Source organism: Agelaius tricolor, unplaced genomic scaffold, assembly GCF_023055355.1.
Source record: "Agelaius tricolor isolate 1412-34295 unplaced genomic scaffold, bAgeTri1.0.p SCAF_7, whole genome shotgun sequence".
In the NCBI taxonomy this organism is placed as follows: domain Eukaryota; kingdom Metazoa; phylum Chordata; class Aves; order Passeriformes; family Icteridae; genus Agelaius; species Agelaius tricolor.
The window spans coordinates 39,942,671-39,961,401 of record NW_027269267.1 but is presented as its reverse complement, the minus strand read 5'-3'; the positions used below and the strand labels follow the sequence as shown (position 1 = coordinate 39,961,401).

Genomic DNA, 18,731 nt, shown 5'->3' with positions numbered 1-18,731 from the left:
CTTCTTTCCCACAATAAGTTCTGTGGAATTGTGAGTTAGGAAATGAACAATTGTCATACAGTATCAACTCAGGAGAATTCACCTAATATAGTGTCGTGTCCTTGACAGTAGTTACAATAAGCTCTTTGACAAAAATAGTTCAAGAAGTTAAACTTTGATGCTAAAAAACAAACGGATGTATTGTAATGCGTCTGACTGGGATGGAGTTGATCTTTTTCACAGCAGCCCACATGGTGCCATTTCAGATTAGTGATCTCAATGGTGAGATGGCACACCTGTGTTTTAACTGCTGAACAGAGCCTGCACAGCACTAAGATCTTCTCTGTTTCTTACTCTCTGTATCTCTCCAGGTAGTTGGCTAGGAGTGGGCAACACAGCCATGAAGTTTATTCAAATGGATGAAAGGGAACTCGCACCATGCTAGGCAATGAAAAGTAGAAAGGAGGAAAGGCTAAAGCAGGGATAGTTTTTTGAAGGCAGGCATTGCATTGAAAATTGGCTGGACATCAGACTGGTAGGAGGAGGTGGTGATTAATTGCCTCTGTGCTATTTGTTTTGTTTCTCTTCACTTATTAAATTGTTTTTGTTTTGGCTGATGATTTTTTGTCACTTTTTGTCCTTCCAATTCTCTCCCTCATCCCAGTTATCATATCCGTTCTAGAAGGCTTGGCTGTATTAACAGTTCAACTCCAAATTTTTGCTTTATGCATATAAAATTTAGCACTTGAAACTTTATAAAAATATTGCTCAAGGAGTAAAAAATTATAACAAGTTCCCTATACTAATCAGACATTAATAAAAAATGCTTCCACTATCAAGTTTTCTGCTACTAACCATAACTGAATGACAGTTTATTATTGTGCTAGAAAACAGACTACAAGGGTGGGTTTCACAGAGAAACAGCAATAAAATGTAAAGATTTATGGTTTTTTCCTGAGCATTTCACTTTTATTACATAAACAGTGGCCAAAGTGAAATACAGAATCCAAACAACTAAAAATATCTGCTTTTTCATAACCCCCTTGGAAGCCAAGTCTTTTGACAACTTGCATGTCCTGAGATGATGAAAGGTGACTCCATTTGAGTATTTTCTATCCAAAATGGGCATGTCAAATTTCATGAGATAAAGAGCTCCCAATGGCTTAGGAATTGAATGCTTCAAGGCTGCTTAGAAACCTGTGGCAACATGATGGCAATACAATAATAATGTGTTATTTAGTTTAAAGATTGTCTTGGGCTCCACAGGATAGAGCTACGAACATATCTGTCAACAGATTTTCTCTCCATCTTTCAGGAATGTGAAGAAAATATATTTACTAAGATACCTTTTGAAATAAAATAAAAAAATGTTTTTTGATTCTCTTTGCATGCTTATTTTCATAGCCTTTTTTAACGGTGCTTTTTGAATATTTCTTTAAACATCATGGAGTTGTTTCACCCATTTATATATATGTTACAATGTTTAGAGAGATTTGATAATGGTGAACAATTAAAATATGACTTGGATCTGGCTTCAAAAAATATTCAAGAGGAAAAACCATAATAAAAGTATAAAACTAACCAAACCACCAAACCTATTTTATATATGAACAAGGAATGACAACACAGAGGGAAAGTAACTTTCACTGAGTGGCATCCTGATGCATACATAGTTAAATACAGCAAGGCAGCACCACTCAAAATATGGCCACATATTCAAATCCAAAACATACTCTTCCCGGAGAAATCTTGTGCATCAGACTCACAGAGACATTTGAAATCACTGGCCTGTGACATCTGCTTATTACCCCAGAAGAAAAAGGATCTAAAAAAAAAAGTTTCTTTAAGATCAAAATTAATGACAGCATGCATTTACAGGTAATTTCATTTTCCATGGATATATTTGGTTTTTTTTTTTTTTTTTTTCCTGTAAATTAAAAGAAAAATTCAGGAGATTTTAAAGATAAAATCAATGTATTCAGAGAAACTGGATATATAAAAATGCTCCCACTGAAAAACAGTCAGTTTCTGTGCTGCATACAGGACAGCAGCTTGACAGACTGATACACCCAGCCCTGATTTCAGAGGGATTTATACTGCAGCTCCTCAGGAGTCTTTTACATTCCTACACTACATGGTCAGCCTCAATAAGGTAATAAAGTTAGAAGTGATACAGAACACCCAAGTGAGGTGGATCAGGATCAGGAATAACACAAAAAAAAAAAAGAATTCATGATTCTTAAAATGTCATCCCCCCTTTTTTACTCCCCTTCTTCCTTTTAACGGTGATTCCCTGGATGAATTGGCAAACACTTTCAGCTATTTCCAAGTAACACAAAGTAAAAAAAAAAAAGAGTTGGGGCAAGGTTCCTTGGCTAGGTTTATAAGCCCCCTCTGCATTGACATCTAAAATTTTCAGATATAAAATGAAAGCTTGAGAACAATCAGATTTACTCATAAGGGAAAAGAAAAGAATAATAAAAAACAACCTTAGCAAAAATAGAATGTTGAAGCTGTTTTAGATGTAAAATACATGCCATAATTTCTATCCTGATTTTAATTCTTGACCCATGTCAAATCTATGATTGAATCTCTGGCTTTGTTGTAGGCTATTTCCTCTGTGTTTTCTATTTAAAATATTCTTTAAGATTAAATTCTGTTATATAATTCAAAAAAGTGTTAGTGTTTACCCAATACTGTTTTATCTTACTCTAATGTGTACTATGTACGTCATGGAAGAAATAAGAATGTATGGTTTCTGTTCACAATTGCTTTTCATTTCCTTGCTATAATTTTGCAAACTTTTTAAGGAGGCAAAAAGAGAAGGGGAGTAGAAAAAGGTTTCAGAAAATGTTGTATGACTCAAACATTTTGTTTCTGGTTATTGCATTTCTGAGAAATGCACTTGCACTTTATACTGCATTATATCACAATATGTTTGTTTCTCTGAATATTCAATATGAACTGAAAACGAAGAACACTTAAGGGTATCTGCAGGAGAAATGGAGCTGTAGATAGCATCCTTACAGAAGTAAAAAAAGGAGGATATACTTCTGACTGTAGCAAAATTGGGAGGATACATTCCCATGACTCCTATTTTGTTTAAATATTGCTGCTGTCTCTTCATAAAGGCTACAAATACAATTGTACATGTTTCATAAAAACAAAAATAAAGACTTTAATGCTTTCTGTTCATTCTGGAAGCTTAAAACTCTAAACCCCTGGAGATAATAAGCATATAATTTCAAAAGTTCATATCTTATAATTTCCTAACTTTAGAAAAATAATTCAGTAAGTCATGGAATACAGAACAATAAAAGCAAAAAACCCTCACAGATATGGAATATGCAAGCATAGGGCATTGACAATTTCACTGATAAAGCTTCAGAAATCCCAGTACTAGTGAAAGACTCTGGTTGCCACAGAAGTTGTCAGTATTCTGGAAAAACTGCAGCTGTACTTTGAGTCCCACAGACAGCTAACTTCTGACAGCTGTGAATGGTTCTTTGTAAATGTAGACTTCTCTCTTTGACTCAAAGCTGAGCTTCTGGAAAATTTCCAAGACAGCTACTCTTGTGTGGCTGAAAAATGCTCCAATTGCATGCTAGGAGACGGCATGGCAGACTAGACACATCTAAACGTGTGTAAAATCTGCTGATGCTTTATTTTTCTTTCCCCATATCAGGATTGCAAGTTGTCCATTTTGCACTTCCTGTATACTTAAATCTAGGGAACATCAGTAGGCAGAAGGAGTGCCATAGAAATGCAGAGTCAAAACACGTGACAACAGACTGCTATTGAGTTAATGTAAACGGTAACCTAGGTTTCAAGGACTCGAGCACTCCGTCAGAAAAAGAACTCGAAATGTTGAAAGATGGTAGAAACAAAAATTAATTTTTTAACAGCATGATCAATACAGATGAAACAGGATTTGTTTCAACAGTATCTTTTCAATGAGGGTTAACTCAATTTCCATTAAAATTTGTGAAATTTCAACAGTATTCTTGATAACGAATGTAATTTTTAAAATTGTCTTTTATCGTGAATTTTCCTTTTTTAACCCCACAGCCTTTCAGTTTAGGAAGACTACTGATCATATTCTTGATTCATTTTTTCCTGCCATGGGAATGACATACTTCAAGCATGTGCAAAAATCTCATCTAGAAGAACAGGTTCTTCTTTACTGTTCTGGGGTCAAATTAGTAACGAGGAGTGTCACTCTTGCATTGAGAATGACACGGGAACAGGCAAGAGGCAGTATTGCAGAAAGAGTAAAGAAGGCTTTATTCAAGAGAACCGTGCAGCTTTTATAGTGATATGATACATTCTATTTGATTGGTTAGCTAACAAAAACACCTTCCTCATACACTCTTTGAGAAGAACAGAAAGACGAATTAGAAAACCATTACCTGCAAATTGTTTATACTTAACAAGTTATCATATTCTCACAACTCCCTAAAAATTCTCACGAGCCACTGTGAGAAATGCTTGCTGTTTCTCTTTCTCTGTCCCATGGCATCCACAAGGGAGTGTGGAGAAATTACCCTTGTATTCACACACCCTGCTTCTAGGCAAAGAAAAAATGCAGCCACTGTGTCTTGGCAGCTGTATGATCATTTTTCCTCTCTAGTTGTGCAGTATCTTAAAGAAGGCAGATGAATGAGGAATGATGCATTAGTACTGTGCAGCAGGGCTTGTCCCACCCCCAGAAGTTATGCTTGCAGATACAACGTAGGAGAGACATACTTAGAAGATATATATTTATATGCTCTCCTATACATACCCATGCACACATATAAATATATCCATATAGAAGAGTTACACCTCTGGGACTTTCCTTCACACTCTGCCATCTGCAGAGGCACCCTCTTGATGTGTGTCTTGAGCTGATGGTGCAAGTATCTTCTTCTCTTATCACAAGGCTATCCATTTTCTGTAGAGAAGAACCTTATTCAAGGGTCAGGCTGACCCCAAAAATCTTTGAGAGGAGCAGACACAATACTGTCTTTGAAATATGATGTGACCATAGGCTATATAAAGCAAAGGCAAGTGTATGTATTTGCCCTTGTATTGGTACAACGTCATATCTGCAACACAGACAAAATTGAAATATAATAGAAGGGTATACCCCAGGGAAAAAATGTATTTAAGAATTAAAATTGTCCTGTTTTAGTAAAATTTATTAAGGAAATACCATTTTTTAGTATTTTTCACTGGGCAGTAGGTATTTTAGAATGTATTCAGATTTTTTTCAGTACATATTTACTGGGTGATTTTAAAAATCTAAATTATCCTCATCACAAAGTTAAGTCCAGAGAAGTAGCAAATTCCATGCTGTGAAACAGAATCTTAAAGTCTTATTCAGTTAAAAGTTTTGGCAATTATAGTCTGGTACATTTACAAATCCTGACATTTTAATGGTGAGCAGCTTGCATAACAAGTGATCAGCTGGAAATATATAATGCCACACACTAGAATTCATCTGGATCTCAAAGTTCATCTCACATTAATCTTCAGAGTCTCTGGAACTGGTTCTTATTTACATGAGAATATTCAAGAGTCTGATAATTATGATCACTTATTCTCAACTGAAAATGTAAGATAGGCATGTGGAGTGGAAAGAAAGGAAATAATATCTACCCTCTCTATTCTGATAGAACCAAAGAGGATTTTCCTCTTGATTGCAAAACTATCTTTTCAAGATCTTTGAAAACTCCATGTTCTTTAAAAATGTATTTTTTAACATGAAGATATAACTGCAAGCTTTACCTTAAGTTACTGGGTAATTTCACATCTTTGGTAACAAGGTCACCAAAGGAAACTATAACCTTGTTGATCAGTGTTGCCAGTCTGTGAAGAATCTGTCCAACATTTGTAACACTATGGCAAGCTTCACTTTTGTAACACTATGGCAACTGCATACAGCTCTTTTTATATCGTTAATTCATATAACTGAAAAAGTAACCCTGCTCTTGTTTAAGGTTTGAAAAGGTTTGAATGCTGGAAACATTCCGAGTAAAAAGGCTTTCCTGGAGTGGAATTCTGGGTTAAGACTGCTCAGATCATTTGAAAGATTGTTAACTGACTACTATAAATGGAAAAAAAGCCAAACAAAAGAGAGGAAAACTTTTAAATGTTTAGATCCATAATTGGCTTTATAGAATATAAAAGCCTAGCCTGCTACACACAGTGCTTTCCGTAAGTAAGAATAAGTGTGATTTTGCAACCTGTCAATTTGAAGGGACAGTTAAGGCCATGTTATCAAGTTCCTAGGTCATAATTTCTTAACACTGAACTTCTGTATGAAAGGAGTAGTCTCACCACATTTTACAACTAGAATAGTGTGAGAGGCATACCTTTCCTAGAATATGCCTTGAATGAGATATATGTGACAGATGAGCCAAATACTCTGTTGTAAACCCAGTAATTTAGTATCAAATTACAGAGGAACTCAGAATCAGAGTTGGAGAAAAACAAAAACAAAAACAAAACAAACAAACAAACAAAAAACCAAAAAAACCCCACCCCAAGATATTAACTTAAGCATAGAAATTATTTTTATTCAATAAAATAAATATATGATTTATGACAGAATCAAATCTTACTAGATGCTTTATGAAGAAAACAGAATAATGCCACAATCTACAAAGGATCAACAACAGAATAACAAGAAGAAACAAAGTAAAATTCCTGTCAGCAGTTTTCAGAACACTTTAAGTATAAAAAAAAAAGGAAAAAAAGAAAAAAAGAAAAAAGCTACAATGCTCTAGGCCAAAGTTCCTTGATATTAATTTAAAGCATTTTGACTGAATTTGCTTTGGGCCATTATTAAAGTCAGTGCCTTTTTATAGTAGTTTTTTTTCAATCGCTTTTCAATAATCAGCTTTATAACTGATAAAAGCACAGGGCTAACCTTACATTAGGTGTTTCCACCCTCCTCAAGGTTAGTGTTGTGCCATTATCTGGTTAAGATGTAAAGGAATGAGATCAGGACAAGTTAGGTGTAATGAATCATAACGTTAAGGCTGTCAAGAGGAGGTATTCCTCACTCTCTGAATTGGTATAAGCATCATAATGTCAATTACTTTCTGGTTGGACCATATATGTTGAAGAACATGACAAGAAAAGATCTCTTACAAGATTTTTCTGTGGTATATATTAGGCTGTAGATAATACGTGAACGTATGGCACGTCACCCATGCTAGAGTTAAATATTTGACATGCGACTGTTTCTGATTCTCCATGCTCCAAAAAGAAATTGACTGCAGAGAAGTTAGTAGGTCAAAAACAGCACTGGGAAAAATCTCAGCAAAACAATGAAGAGATTGGAAGTCAAGAGTTGCTTTTAAGACATACAACGTCTCAGCAACAAAATGTGAATTTCTCACATGCATTGTACTTTTTTTGGGAGATGTGAAGGAGCAATGTAAGGCTAATTTACTCTTAAACAGGCTTGTTCTGAATTATAATATATCATGGAAAATATTTATATGGGTTAAGAAAAAAATTTCTTTTAGCTTGACTCAGTCAAACATAATTTTTGTCTGTGTCAGAATCTTTTGTCCCTCGGAGTTGTTAATTCATCTGGTTTAGGATTAAAGACTTCCCACAGACACAGTCTCAAACTATATTTTTTTATTACTAACCTTTAAAGAACATAACATAATAGTGCAGAACTTTCATTTAAGCTGCTTCTTTTAATTTCCAGAACTGAGGTTAGCAGCATGGAAGCTTACTCATTTTTAGTGAGTTCTGGCATAGCCAAAAATAGATTCCTGAACCTGACTCTTTCCCATCTAGCTTTCAGCCCCTAAATGAGCCTGTACATTATTTTAGAGACTTACTTTCCCTGAGGGATAAAGGGACATAGTCAACTGAAAGAAATAGCTTTCTTGAGAGGATGATTCAGACCTTAAGGAGGCTTTTAACACCTGTTTACCATTAAGCACAGGGACAGCCTCGAGCAGAAAAGCCTCCTTTAAATTATGCTCCAGTACCTATATGCTGTGCTTGAATTTTTCCAGTAAGAACAGCTCATCTCCCACTGGAACAGTTTCTTGCCTCTTCAGGATTAGGTGTCACAGAAGGCTCTTCTGAGCGGAATTGTCTTCATTCACATTCCCAGATATCCTAAGTCCACTTCAGCCCCCTCTAAGCGTGCAAGCCCCTGAACTTATCCACAAGTTTATCTCAGGATATTATTTAATATACGAGTTCATTGAAGCTCTAACTTTTGAATCTCTTGTTATCAACAAACTTCTACTGGAAGTTATGCAAAAAAAAGAGGGAATAAATGACAATGACAACAATAAACAACACATGATGCATTTTCTTAGGTGCTAATTTATCTAACCTACATGATGGATCTTTAAGCAAACTCTTTAAAGCTTTGGCAGTCTGTAAACTAGCAGCTTTAATTAACAGCTTCATTAATGAAAACAATTGAAAGAATCCTATCCTTAGTGGAAGAGTATTCAAGGCAAGTATTCAAGGCAAGAAATAAGTTTTTCAGGTGTGCAAAGGATGAAGAAAAATTGTATGGCATTATCAGAGTTATTTCTTATATAGCATAATATATAAAGGTACATTTCTGGCATGCAAATCTTATTCCTACTTGCAAAAAAGAAAGATAAAATTATATATTAAATAATGATAAAGTAATTTAGATAATAGATGGGGTTTTTCTGCAAAGTGAGAAGATTTGTTACTTTTTACTCTACATAAGTAATACATTTGATATTCAGAAATACAGTCTTTATTTGGGAAAGTATGCTGAAAGCAGAAGTATATGTTAAATGGCTAGAGATTCTATACTTGTCATATTTAGAAGGGTCAGAAAGTTTTTCACGATTGTACTATATTTTTCCAGCTAGGAATTTGGAATGAAGATAACACATGGGACACACGAGTCAATTAAATCAGTTTTTGTCAAAGGGAGGAATGCAAAACAAAAGGTTTATGTTTTACAGTAGCATTTTGGGTGTTAGTGTAGCAAATTAAACTGTGGCAGTCAGGAGTCAGTACTGATAAATCACATGCAGTTATTGTTCTGAATATCCTGTCACATCTGCAAATTTAATAGGCAAGGGATGACAACATTTTCCTTTATGTTTTTTATACTTTGCCTTCAGCATAACAAAGACACTTATTCCATTTCATCTTGGGTGTGAAGGTCAACCACTGAGCTCTATAAAGTGTATGCAAACAAAAAAAAAGATGGCTAAAAATATTATTAAGAACAAAGGAATATGTAATGAAAGGAAATAAAATACAAATTTAATCAGTTCATTTAATTAAATGTAATTTGTCGAATAAACAGGAATTTCTTTTATAAGAAAATGTAAGCAAAAAGCAAGGAAATTGATTTCTTATTACAACATCTACATGGGATTTTAATCAATGTACAACAGCAAAAAAAGAAACAGAGAAAAACCCATTTCTGATACAAAGGTCTGCTACCACATCAATCCTGAAAGCTGTTCCATGAGCCATATATTCAGTCATGTAAATCTAACAGAAAAACAAACAGGAAATATATATTATTACAGATATAACTAGATAAACTAAACTTGGTTGTACAGAAACTTTCAGGAGCACTTGCTAGCAACAATACAAAATAGTTTTTGAAAGAGAACTTAAGGGTTTTTTTCTGTAATATTAAGTTTTTAAAAGAAATTTGCTAATGCAAGTCTGAATTTTGAAGCATTATCCAGTTCATGATTAGCAGGACTGTATTTCCCATAAAGCCCTATCTATGTCAGTAAGACTACAGATGACATAAAGTTTAAATATGTTTTTATCTCTTTACAATTATATTCAGTTATCTCCAGTTTTATACATTGACTGAACATTCACCAAGTATGTATTAAGCCCACTTGACTTTAGGCAACAGGAACTAAGCTAAATGAATTACATCCCCTTGATCGGTAGAGAGGGACATGTATTTTAGAGAAGACTTCAGGTAAAGAGAATAATCCTTGAGAGATGCCCATCTCACATCACTACCCATAGAACTGTATTTAAGATGAATTTACTCTGATTTAGACACCATGCATGGTTGCCTAGTAAGACTATTTCAAAACATGGTGCTCATCTGCCTCTAAAAAGTAAGTTTCATTTTATAAAGCTAAGAAAATATTTCTTGCTTTTCCTACAATAGTTGGGAAATTGTTCAATTGGAAGGAATTATTAAATTTATTTAATTTAGCACTGCATAGATGCATTTCAGAAGTAGATAACATTGTGTAAATGCAGACAGCTTCTTAACAAATCTTGAAGCTTTCAGAAGAACTTATATACACTTCAAATGCTAAAGCTCATCCTAGGGAAGGTAGACTTCATAATTTAGTCATGATACTCTTATTTACTAAAATTCTTTGTTGCCACAATTTTCAGCAATAAATTTGCATTAAAACAAAACAAAAAAAAAAGACTGAAGGAAGACATAAAAGGACACAAAATATTTCCAACATTTTATTATATTAGGAGTCTGATTCATATTCTGGGTGAGATATAGGAAAGGGAGCTCTGAGAAATTAATTAATTTAATAAGGTATTCAACATTCCATATGCAACATTTCAGTTAACAGATCTAATTTTCCTTCCATTCCTGAAATAAAGACTAGGGATAATATTCCCTTTCAACTCTCTTTGATCTGCTGTTTCTACCGTGACCTCAAATTTACAGGTAGCCAAGAACAGTTAAGTAATTTCCCACTATTCAGTTACCACTGGATGTCAATAAGACTGACATTCTCACTCCAAATTATTCTCTCTAAGTCACAGGTTATAGAACAGCACTATGGATTGATGCTACCTGATCAGATATGTCTAGTGGAGAATCCCATTTGCAGCTGCTGGGTACCACAGTAAGAGAAACAAACATAGTAAAACCCCATGAGGCTTTCTACTTAAGCTTAGTAGGACGTTTACATTCCACAGGGATATGTAAAGAAATCTAGAGCTGAAATTACATTAAGACATAACTTTCACACCTTCTCTGTGCAGAGATAAACTGCTCTTCAGAATTTTTTCCTCTGAAGATTCTAACTCTACACTGATCTTTACCCAGGGGTGCAGGAAGGTTCTTGGTGTATTATAACTTGTATCGCTTGCATCATATAATGCAAAATGCATATATGATTATAACATATGCATTATAACTTGTATCGCTTGCATCATAAAATGCAAATGCTTGCAGGGCATTTTGATATTCTTAACTAAGGTCTATCATATAGTTATGACAACTTTGTTTTCTTTCTATTCAGCATAATGTATCTTTAGTGTCTTGCAAGATATCTTTATGCTTTATAAAGGGACTATACACAATATAGAAGTTTTATGACATATATCACGACCATTTTTCACTGAAACCCATAGCTTCACTGGGAAACTAATAAAACACTTGTATTACTCAGTTATTTTAGTGATTATAAAACATAGATTCTTATTTGTGTTTTCCACTTGTCCCCAATAATGTTTAATATCCCTTGCTAACAAATCTCATGTTGTATTTCCTCACATTGAATGATAAAGCACCAGTTCTTCTCCTTCCATTGTCTACAGTAAAAACATTGTAAGCAATAGATACTCATAGTAGCCTAATCCCAGCCTCTGGTATGAAGACTATGGGAACCCACCACAGTATCTTTAAACACAGGTTTTAATTTTTAAAATAAATTTGTCTCACAGCTTTTTTGGTCTGTGAAAACTCAATCTTGTCAACTCAGGAGATATACTTAAATTTAACTTAATTTAAAATAGACAAGTGGAAATCCAAAACAAATACCAGATTATTGTATTGGTGCTGAAGTACACAAGGTTAATGAGACATAATAAGCTATGATTAACTAATGTATTCACCAATGCACAAGTTTTCAGTGCAGTGGACTAGCAACACTCTCACTCTTGCATTAGAAGACTATGGCCCCAAATTTTAAACCAAGACCATCACTCCCTTAAAACCAGTAGAGACATTCAAACAAAATTATGCTGACAGTAAATACCTTTAAAATAAAACCTCTTTCCATAATTCCAAATTCTCAGACTATGTGTGATACAGAAGTCCAGAAGTAAAGTGTTTAACAGTGCTGACATCTCCAAAAAAGAGTTATTTTTCCCTACAAGTTCAAGAGAAATAAACTCGGAATTATGGGTTCAGAAAAGTAGCATTTATCTAGTAATGTTTTGAATGGTATTGAGAAGGATGAAAGCTTGTTTGTTTGCTTGCTTGTCTTTTAAGTAAAGGTCTGTATTTTGAAAAAGAGAACACACTACTCAACAACCCTGTTTTCTGGACAATATCAGTATAATCCTGCTCTCATTGTACATGCAGCCTTTTGATGTCCGAGAAAATGATTATTTAATACTCTGAGGTGTCTGTTCAAGTATCCTATTTATTATTACTGAAAGAAAACATCTCTTTTAATTTTTAATTTTATGGGGGGGGTTGTTATTATTATTATTATTATTAGGTAATAATAATAATAATTTTAAAAGCTTTCATGTCATAATAGCTTTTGACTTTGATTAAACAACGGTCCCACTGGAAGAATGTTTGCATAACATTTAATAGCCACTTGATTATGAAAAGAATTGGGGTCTAAACCACTTTCTTTTCCATTACTAGCGATCTATTTAAACATTAATTGTAAGGGTTAGAGGGTTGTACAATCCATCAAAGGCTCTTAATTCTTGAAACATCCCATTTATCAAGATGTTTTAGAGAAGCTAATCACAGTACATGTTTTTTCATCACTCTTTGACATACATAATTAATTGTGTTTGCTACATGAAAATCCCTTTTTTATACCAAATGGTATGAATAATTTTTAAATTATAATAAATTTACCAAACATAAACCAGACTGAATTATTTTCAGAAGACTTTTTCTGTTTTATATATGTATATTAAAAAAATCAATATAAATACATAGTATCAAAAAGGCTACATAATATCAAAATGACAATATAATATCTAAGAGCCTTATCCATTATTTTCCATTTTTCTTTTTAAAAAAGTTTGTTCTGAAATATAATTGCACAATCATGAATCCACTCATATTTGCTCTTCAGGAATATGCAAGACAGTTGTCAAACAGAACTCAAAATCATGAAGGAAGTTTACTATCATTCTTTTCTACTCCTCCTGCTCAATTTCTCCTCCTCCTTCAATTAATGTCTCCATCAGGATTTTCCCGCACACATATAGGGACACCTAGTGGCAGAAACTGATGAAAACTCCCCTCTAGGAAGACCTGGAGGAGCCACCAGTGGCATGAAATCCAGGTCACGCCGAGTAACCAAAACACGCGAATTCAGTTCACTCTGAGGCTTTTGCACCTTTTTCTCATGCTCCAGTGAGTGAATCTACTTATTGAAAAATACAAAAAAACCCCCAAAAAACATTCCTCATTTTCCTTTAATAAATCTTAACACAGTTATAGTGCCTCTTGGGTAGAATCATAAAATAATAGATTGATTTTTGTATATCACTTTTTAAATAAATTTTCATATTTATTTTAAGTAAGGACAAAGCTGGTAAAATCTGTCTGTGAACATATGTACATAAATATGTGAAACTGACACATGTTCTATGTTTATATTTTGTAAATATGTGTCAAAACATATGATGTAGAAATGCATAGGAGTAGCAATGTTTTCTTTAAAAAGATTAAGGATTTATCTTTTTATTGTAGTAATTAGTGTGTGTTCAAAGAGGTTCAAAAAAATTATTTAAATGGCAAAACATAAAGCTAAGCACCTGTATCCCCTAAAGTTATGCAGGATGAACTTTACACATATATATATGTATATATGTACATATATCTATATATATGTAGTCTTACCTATCATTTACAGAGCCTAGATCCAGTATTCAGAAACCATTAAGACTGATGAAGTTCTTGCTGGGCACGTTCATGTGCCTCAAGGATCAACATTTCTTGCTGCATGTCTTGCAGCAATCTTTTTCAAAGACATCAGGAATAACATTAATACTACTGAATCACTTGGAAGCCTAATTTCCACATAATCCCCAATTTTCAATTTCTGACTTCCCCCGGTTTTGTCCCTTGTGAGGAACAGACCATTAGAAATTCTCATGGGATGCTCAACTTCCCCAAAGTGAACAAGGGTGGGACAGGTCAGGTTCTGTGTTTGAGGGAGAGTATACTAATCATATTTGAATTTTTGCTAACTAATGTGGTGTATAAATTTTAAGCCTGCTCCTTCTCTTGAGTGTTTTAACCATTAAGGCAGAAAACACCTGGTATTTCTCTGAGTTTCTCCCGGTAAATATGTTTTGCTTAGTGTAAGAAAATTAAAGCATAAAGAAAATAATAGCCTAATAGATTTATACCTTAAGGTTACCCCTGTATGTAAGGATATTAATAAACTTCTTTTACTACTCTACAACTTCCACCAGAAAAACTAAGAAGCTATCCCAGAGGAAGTGCTCATATCCAGAAGAAATCAAAATCCTTTTATTTCAGTTATTATGGATAGATTAGGTACCTTATATTAGACATATTTGACATGAAATAATTTTAATTATTTGATAATCCTAAGCATAGCAAGGAGATAAGAGAAATGAAAAGTCAGAGCAATTGTATAATGACAGAATAGTTTAGGAAATTTCAGAGAGATTTTCTTGCAGTATGCCGCTTAATCCATGCCATGTCCTACTGAAAATGCTGAAAATTTAGCTAGTATTTCTGAGGTAATGGAACTGAGTTGAATTTGATTTTCACAAGTAGTAACAGAAGCATATTGCTGAAAGGGACTATCTACATTTCTACATTCTCACAATTGAGAGTTACAATACACTTAATATTTAGTTTAAAAAAAAAAAAAAGAGATCTACAGAACTTTTGGTCCAGATGGTACTACCCACTGACTCAAAACCTTTAATTCTTTAATTTGCAGTAAAGAACAAAAGCCAAACCTCAAATCTTCCTTGGGGGGAAAGAAAAAAGGGAGGAAAAAGAGAATAAAGGGCACTGCCAATGGTCTGTGGAGATCCCTTCAACAGGAGGAAATATGTGAGAACTTCTTTGCAGAATGTTCTAGGAGGTACATGTCCCCTATACAAAGCAGAACAAAAGAAGGAAAGAAATTACCATAACTCAGAATCTAAATTATACAATAAAGGGAGAAAACATCCTGCCTGACCTGAGAGCCTGCAGTAAGCCCTCAGGCAGAGAAGAGATACAGTAAAAGTGTAGAAAAAACATATTCCAACTTCTTCAAAAAGCCCTTTCCAACTTGCCACAAATGTACCTTTTCTAACACGAACTGTCCCATTCAATTACAAAGTTTTTTATTTTCAATTTCTATTTAAGAAAAAAACTTTGTTGGCCTGATTACCTATTTGGAAGACCTTTCCAGTCTCAGACAGGCAGTGAACTTCTTCCCTTTCCTAGGTTTTAAAATCAACACATACGCATTTGATGGCATGCCAACATCCCTCTTCAGTTCAAATACATTCTGTTTTGTTTAGTTTTTTGGGGTTTTTTTAGCATTTAACTAAAAATGAATTTGTAAGGACTCATATGTCCTTTCAATATCTATTTGGCTATGTATTCATTTTTTTTTTTAATCTCTCTTCTGTAGACACATTTTCCATGCCCCAATTACTATAGTTCCTTCCTGATCTTTAGACTTCATTTTAGTATCTTTGAATATACAACTAGAACCACGCATAATACACCAGGAACTCATGAAAAAGCACATCCTTTACAATACTAATAATGCCTTCTTACCTATTATGACATCCTGCCTAATACATCATAAAATCACATTCTTCTTTTCCCTTTAGATAAGTACTTAACTTATAACAGCAAGCTCTAACCCCTTCCTGACTGACTATTAGCTTTAAATTTATGAAATTTTTATAGACTTGGATTTTCCCAGTTTATAGTAAAAGTTTTAATTCATGAGTTTGTAGAATGCATTATGCAATTTCTCACTATTTCTATCGGCCTAGACCAAAAGAAAAGCAATATATAGACAGACATGAATTGAATTTAGAAATATATTTGCACATATATATATGTATCTCAACACATCTGTTTCTCAGAAAGACCTCTAATTTTGCCTAAAATTTCTGTCCAGACCCACTTACCTTATACCCTTAAATCAGTGCTATGTGTATTACAAAATAGCTGATCCTATTTTAGGACATAAAACTGCTGGACCAAATGTTTGTGCCATGATACACTGAGGATTTCTCTTACCCTATTCCTACTTACACTAGATAACAAAATTTACATCTCTTCTTACCAGAAACAGAGGCAACTTTTCTGGCACCTATTTGGTCTGGGCCTACTTTATTCTTAATGTCCACCCCATCCTTTAACAACCATCCCACTTCTTAAGTTCTCATTTTATTTACATTGCTTAACAAGTTTTTACTCTGTTTCAGGTTTCTATGCAAGTTTTGGTTTAACAAAGTTTCTGACCATTCTCAGTTTGGTTTTATGCCTTCTAATTATTGATGCAGATTTCTTCTTGCTAATCAGTATCTCTTTTTCATTCTCTTTAGGTTTTGTGCTTACTCTTAATAGCTTGCTTAAGGCCTTCTGGGAATTCTTTTTCATTCCAGTTTAGGTGGACTATTTTATTTCTCCCCTTCTTCTCCACTGTAAAAAATTCAATAATATCTGCTCGCTTTTTTACATAAAGTAGCATTTTTCTTATCTGAATTCTTCTTCCAGTACTCACTAAATTTTTTTATTTTTGAGTTTGCCTTTCTGAAACACTGGACTACAGTAACAGATCCTTCACATTCTTCGGTTCTTGAAATTTCACACGAAGTAGAAAAGCTCAAAACCATTATATTTTTTTTCTATCATTAGTTTATCCTGCAGATCCTATAATTTACTACAATTTAATCTAATTTATCCTTGTCTCTTGCTTGCTCAATATCTGTTCCATAAAAGAAGCTATCCTCTATCATGATCAAATTCATGTCATCCCCAGCAACACTGGTTGAACATTCTGCTGATGCTTGCCCATAAGAAATAACTCAAATCTGCATGATCACACAATCTCAGCCTTAGCTTTTTTTCCCCCCTCGCCATATTTGTAGGCATTGTTTTCCAGCTCCAATCTGGACCAGCAGATTCATAATAGATTGCATCCTATCCTAGTATTTTTCCTACCCTTTGCTCAATGATTTTTTTTCAAGTGGACACTATCTCATCTTCACCCTCAAATTTAACATTTTTATTGCACTATTGTTAACAGTTTTCACTCCTTAACGTGTTTTAGTGCATGACCATGAAATTATTTCAAACTTTCTTTGTCTTTCATAAAGAGCGCCTATCCTTCTGTTCCAATATATTTCATTCAACAAGTTTGGAACCTCCAAATTCCTGTTTTCCCAGGTCTGATTCCACATGCTAGATCAACTGTTCCTGCCAATGTTATAAATTTTAGTACTATAGAAAGAGGGTACACCTGAACACTTTGAAGTTGCACATATAATATATGTATGCCTCATATGCACTTGTTGAACATTCTTTACTCTGGCTCCATCCTCACTCAGGTCCCTCTACTTGTATTCCGTATGAGGATTATATTAGTTATTTCCAACTTTCTTCCTGAATATTTCAGTTTAAAGGAGTTTAGGATTTCCCAGTTTAATTAAAGGTAGATGAAAAATAAATTAGCAAGAGGCAACACTACAATAAAAAAAACCCACACAAATTTAGTATTATTTACTGTTTGATGTTTTTGCTTTGGTTTAAAATGACAGTTCTAGTTCAAATATTCAGATATAACTTTTTACTGCCAGAAATACTTTTGGACTAAGAATAAGAATGAATGGAAGAACAGCATGATAGTTCTACACTAATAACTATTTAAATCTCCCACATGCTACTAAAACCATCTAGCAGTGTAACAACTTGAAAGTAAGATTTGATTAAATCACACTTTCTACTGATTATGCTTTTTAATATCTCACTAGTTCAGGATCAGAAAAATTAAACTGAAATATATCTACAATGTTGACTTCAACATGATAGCTTTTAACATGATTTCATAGTTATGAAATGTCAACTTCTCCAAAACAGTTTCAGGAAGGAGTTAAGCTCAGCCTAGCTGACAAGGTTATGTAAAATATCTTTTACTGTTATGAATAAAAAAGTTTTTATGTCTGCCTAATTTTGTGTGTCAGAAAGAAAAATAGCTTAGAGAACAACAGGCAGATGCTATAAATACGATAGGCCTTAAAAATGCAAGCATATATGCATAGAATCCCATATATTCAAAATGCAGAATTATTAATTCAAAAGAAAGATATTTTTCAAAAATAGTGAGGCTATAAGAAACTCCTGCAAGACATCTCATGATCTGTTCAGTATCTGTGATTTTTTTTTTTTGTTCTACTATCATCAATTCTATGTTGCATATTAGAAAGCTAAAAAGAGCGTATGTAGGAGGAAAAAAAAAACCACCAACACACCTGTATGGGGTGGGGTTTGGTATTTTTTCCTGACTGAAACTAGCACCTTGGAACACAATCTAAAGCCATTCAAAACCTTCCACTGAATTAACTGGGTTTGCACCAAAATAGGAAACTCAGTGATCCTTTAAGACTATAACTAAGTACTTTGTCCCACTGAGAAGATTTCCAAGAGCTTCTACAAGGCCAGGAAAATTACCTGGTTCATGTAAGAAATTTGTCTTCCATCCAAAAAACAGATCTTACTTATTTCAGGCCTAGGGAAACAAGATTTGAGTCACACT

The 18,731-nt window shown here is 33.9% G+C and overlaps 1 protein-coding gene across 17 annotated transcripts in view; it reads right to left on the bottom strand.

The window, feature by feature from the left end:
- LOC139591842 (collagen, type I, alpha 1b-like) overlaps nucleotides 1-18,731 on the bottom strand; it is a 68,217-nt gene that overhangs the window by 47,050 nt on the left and 2,436 nt on the right. For 2 of the 17 annotated variants that reach the window (XR_011679765.1, XM_071431001.1), the window contains one exon: nucleotides 1,298-9,489. The exons of 11 other annotated variants lie outside the window; for them this stretch is intronic. The gene's annotated coding sequence lies outside the window, so the exon portion shown is untranslated. Of the gene's footprint in view, nucleotides 1-1,297; nucleotides 9,490-10,439; nucleotides 15,062-16,811; nucleotides 18,705-18,731 lie in introns of those variants that run through there. 4 more of the 17 variants (XR_011679763.1, XM_071431000.1, XR_011679764.1 and 1 more) reach the window with 3 other exon arrangements.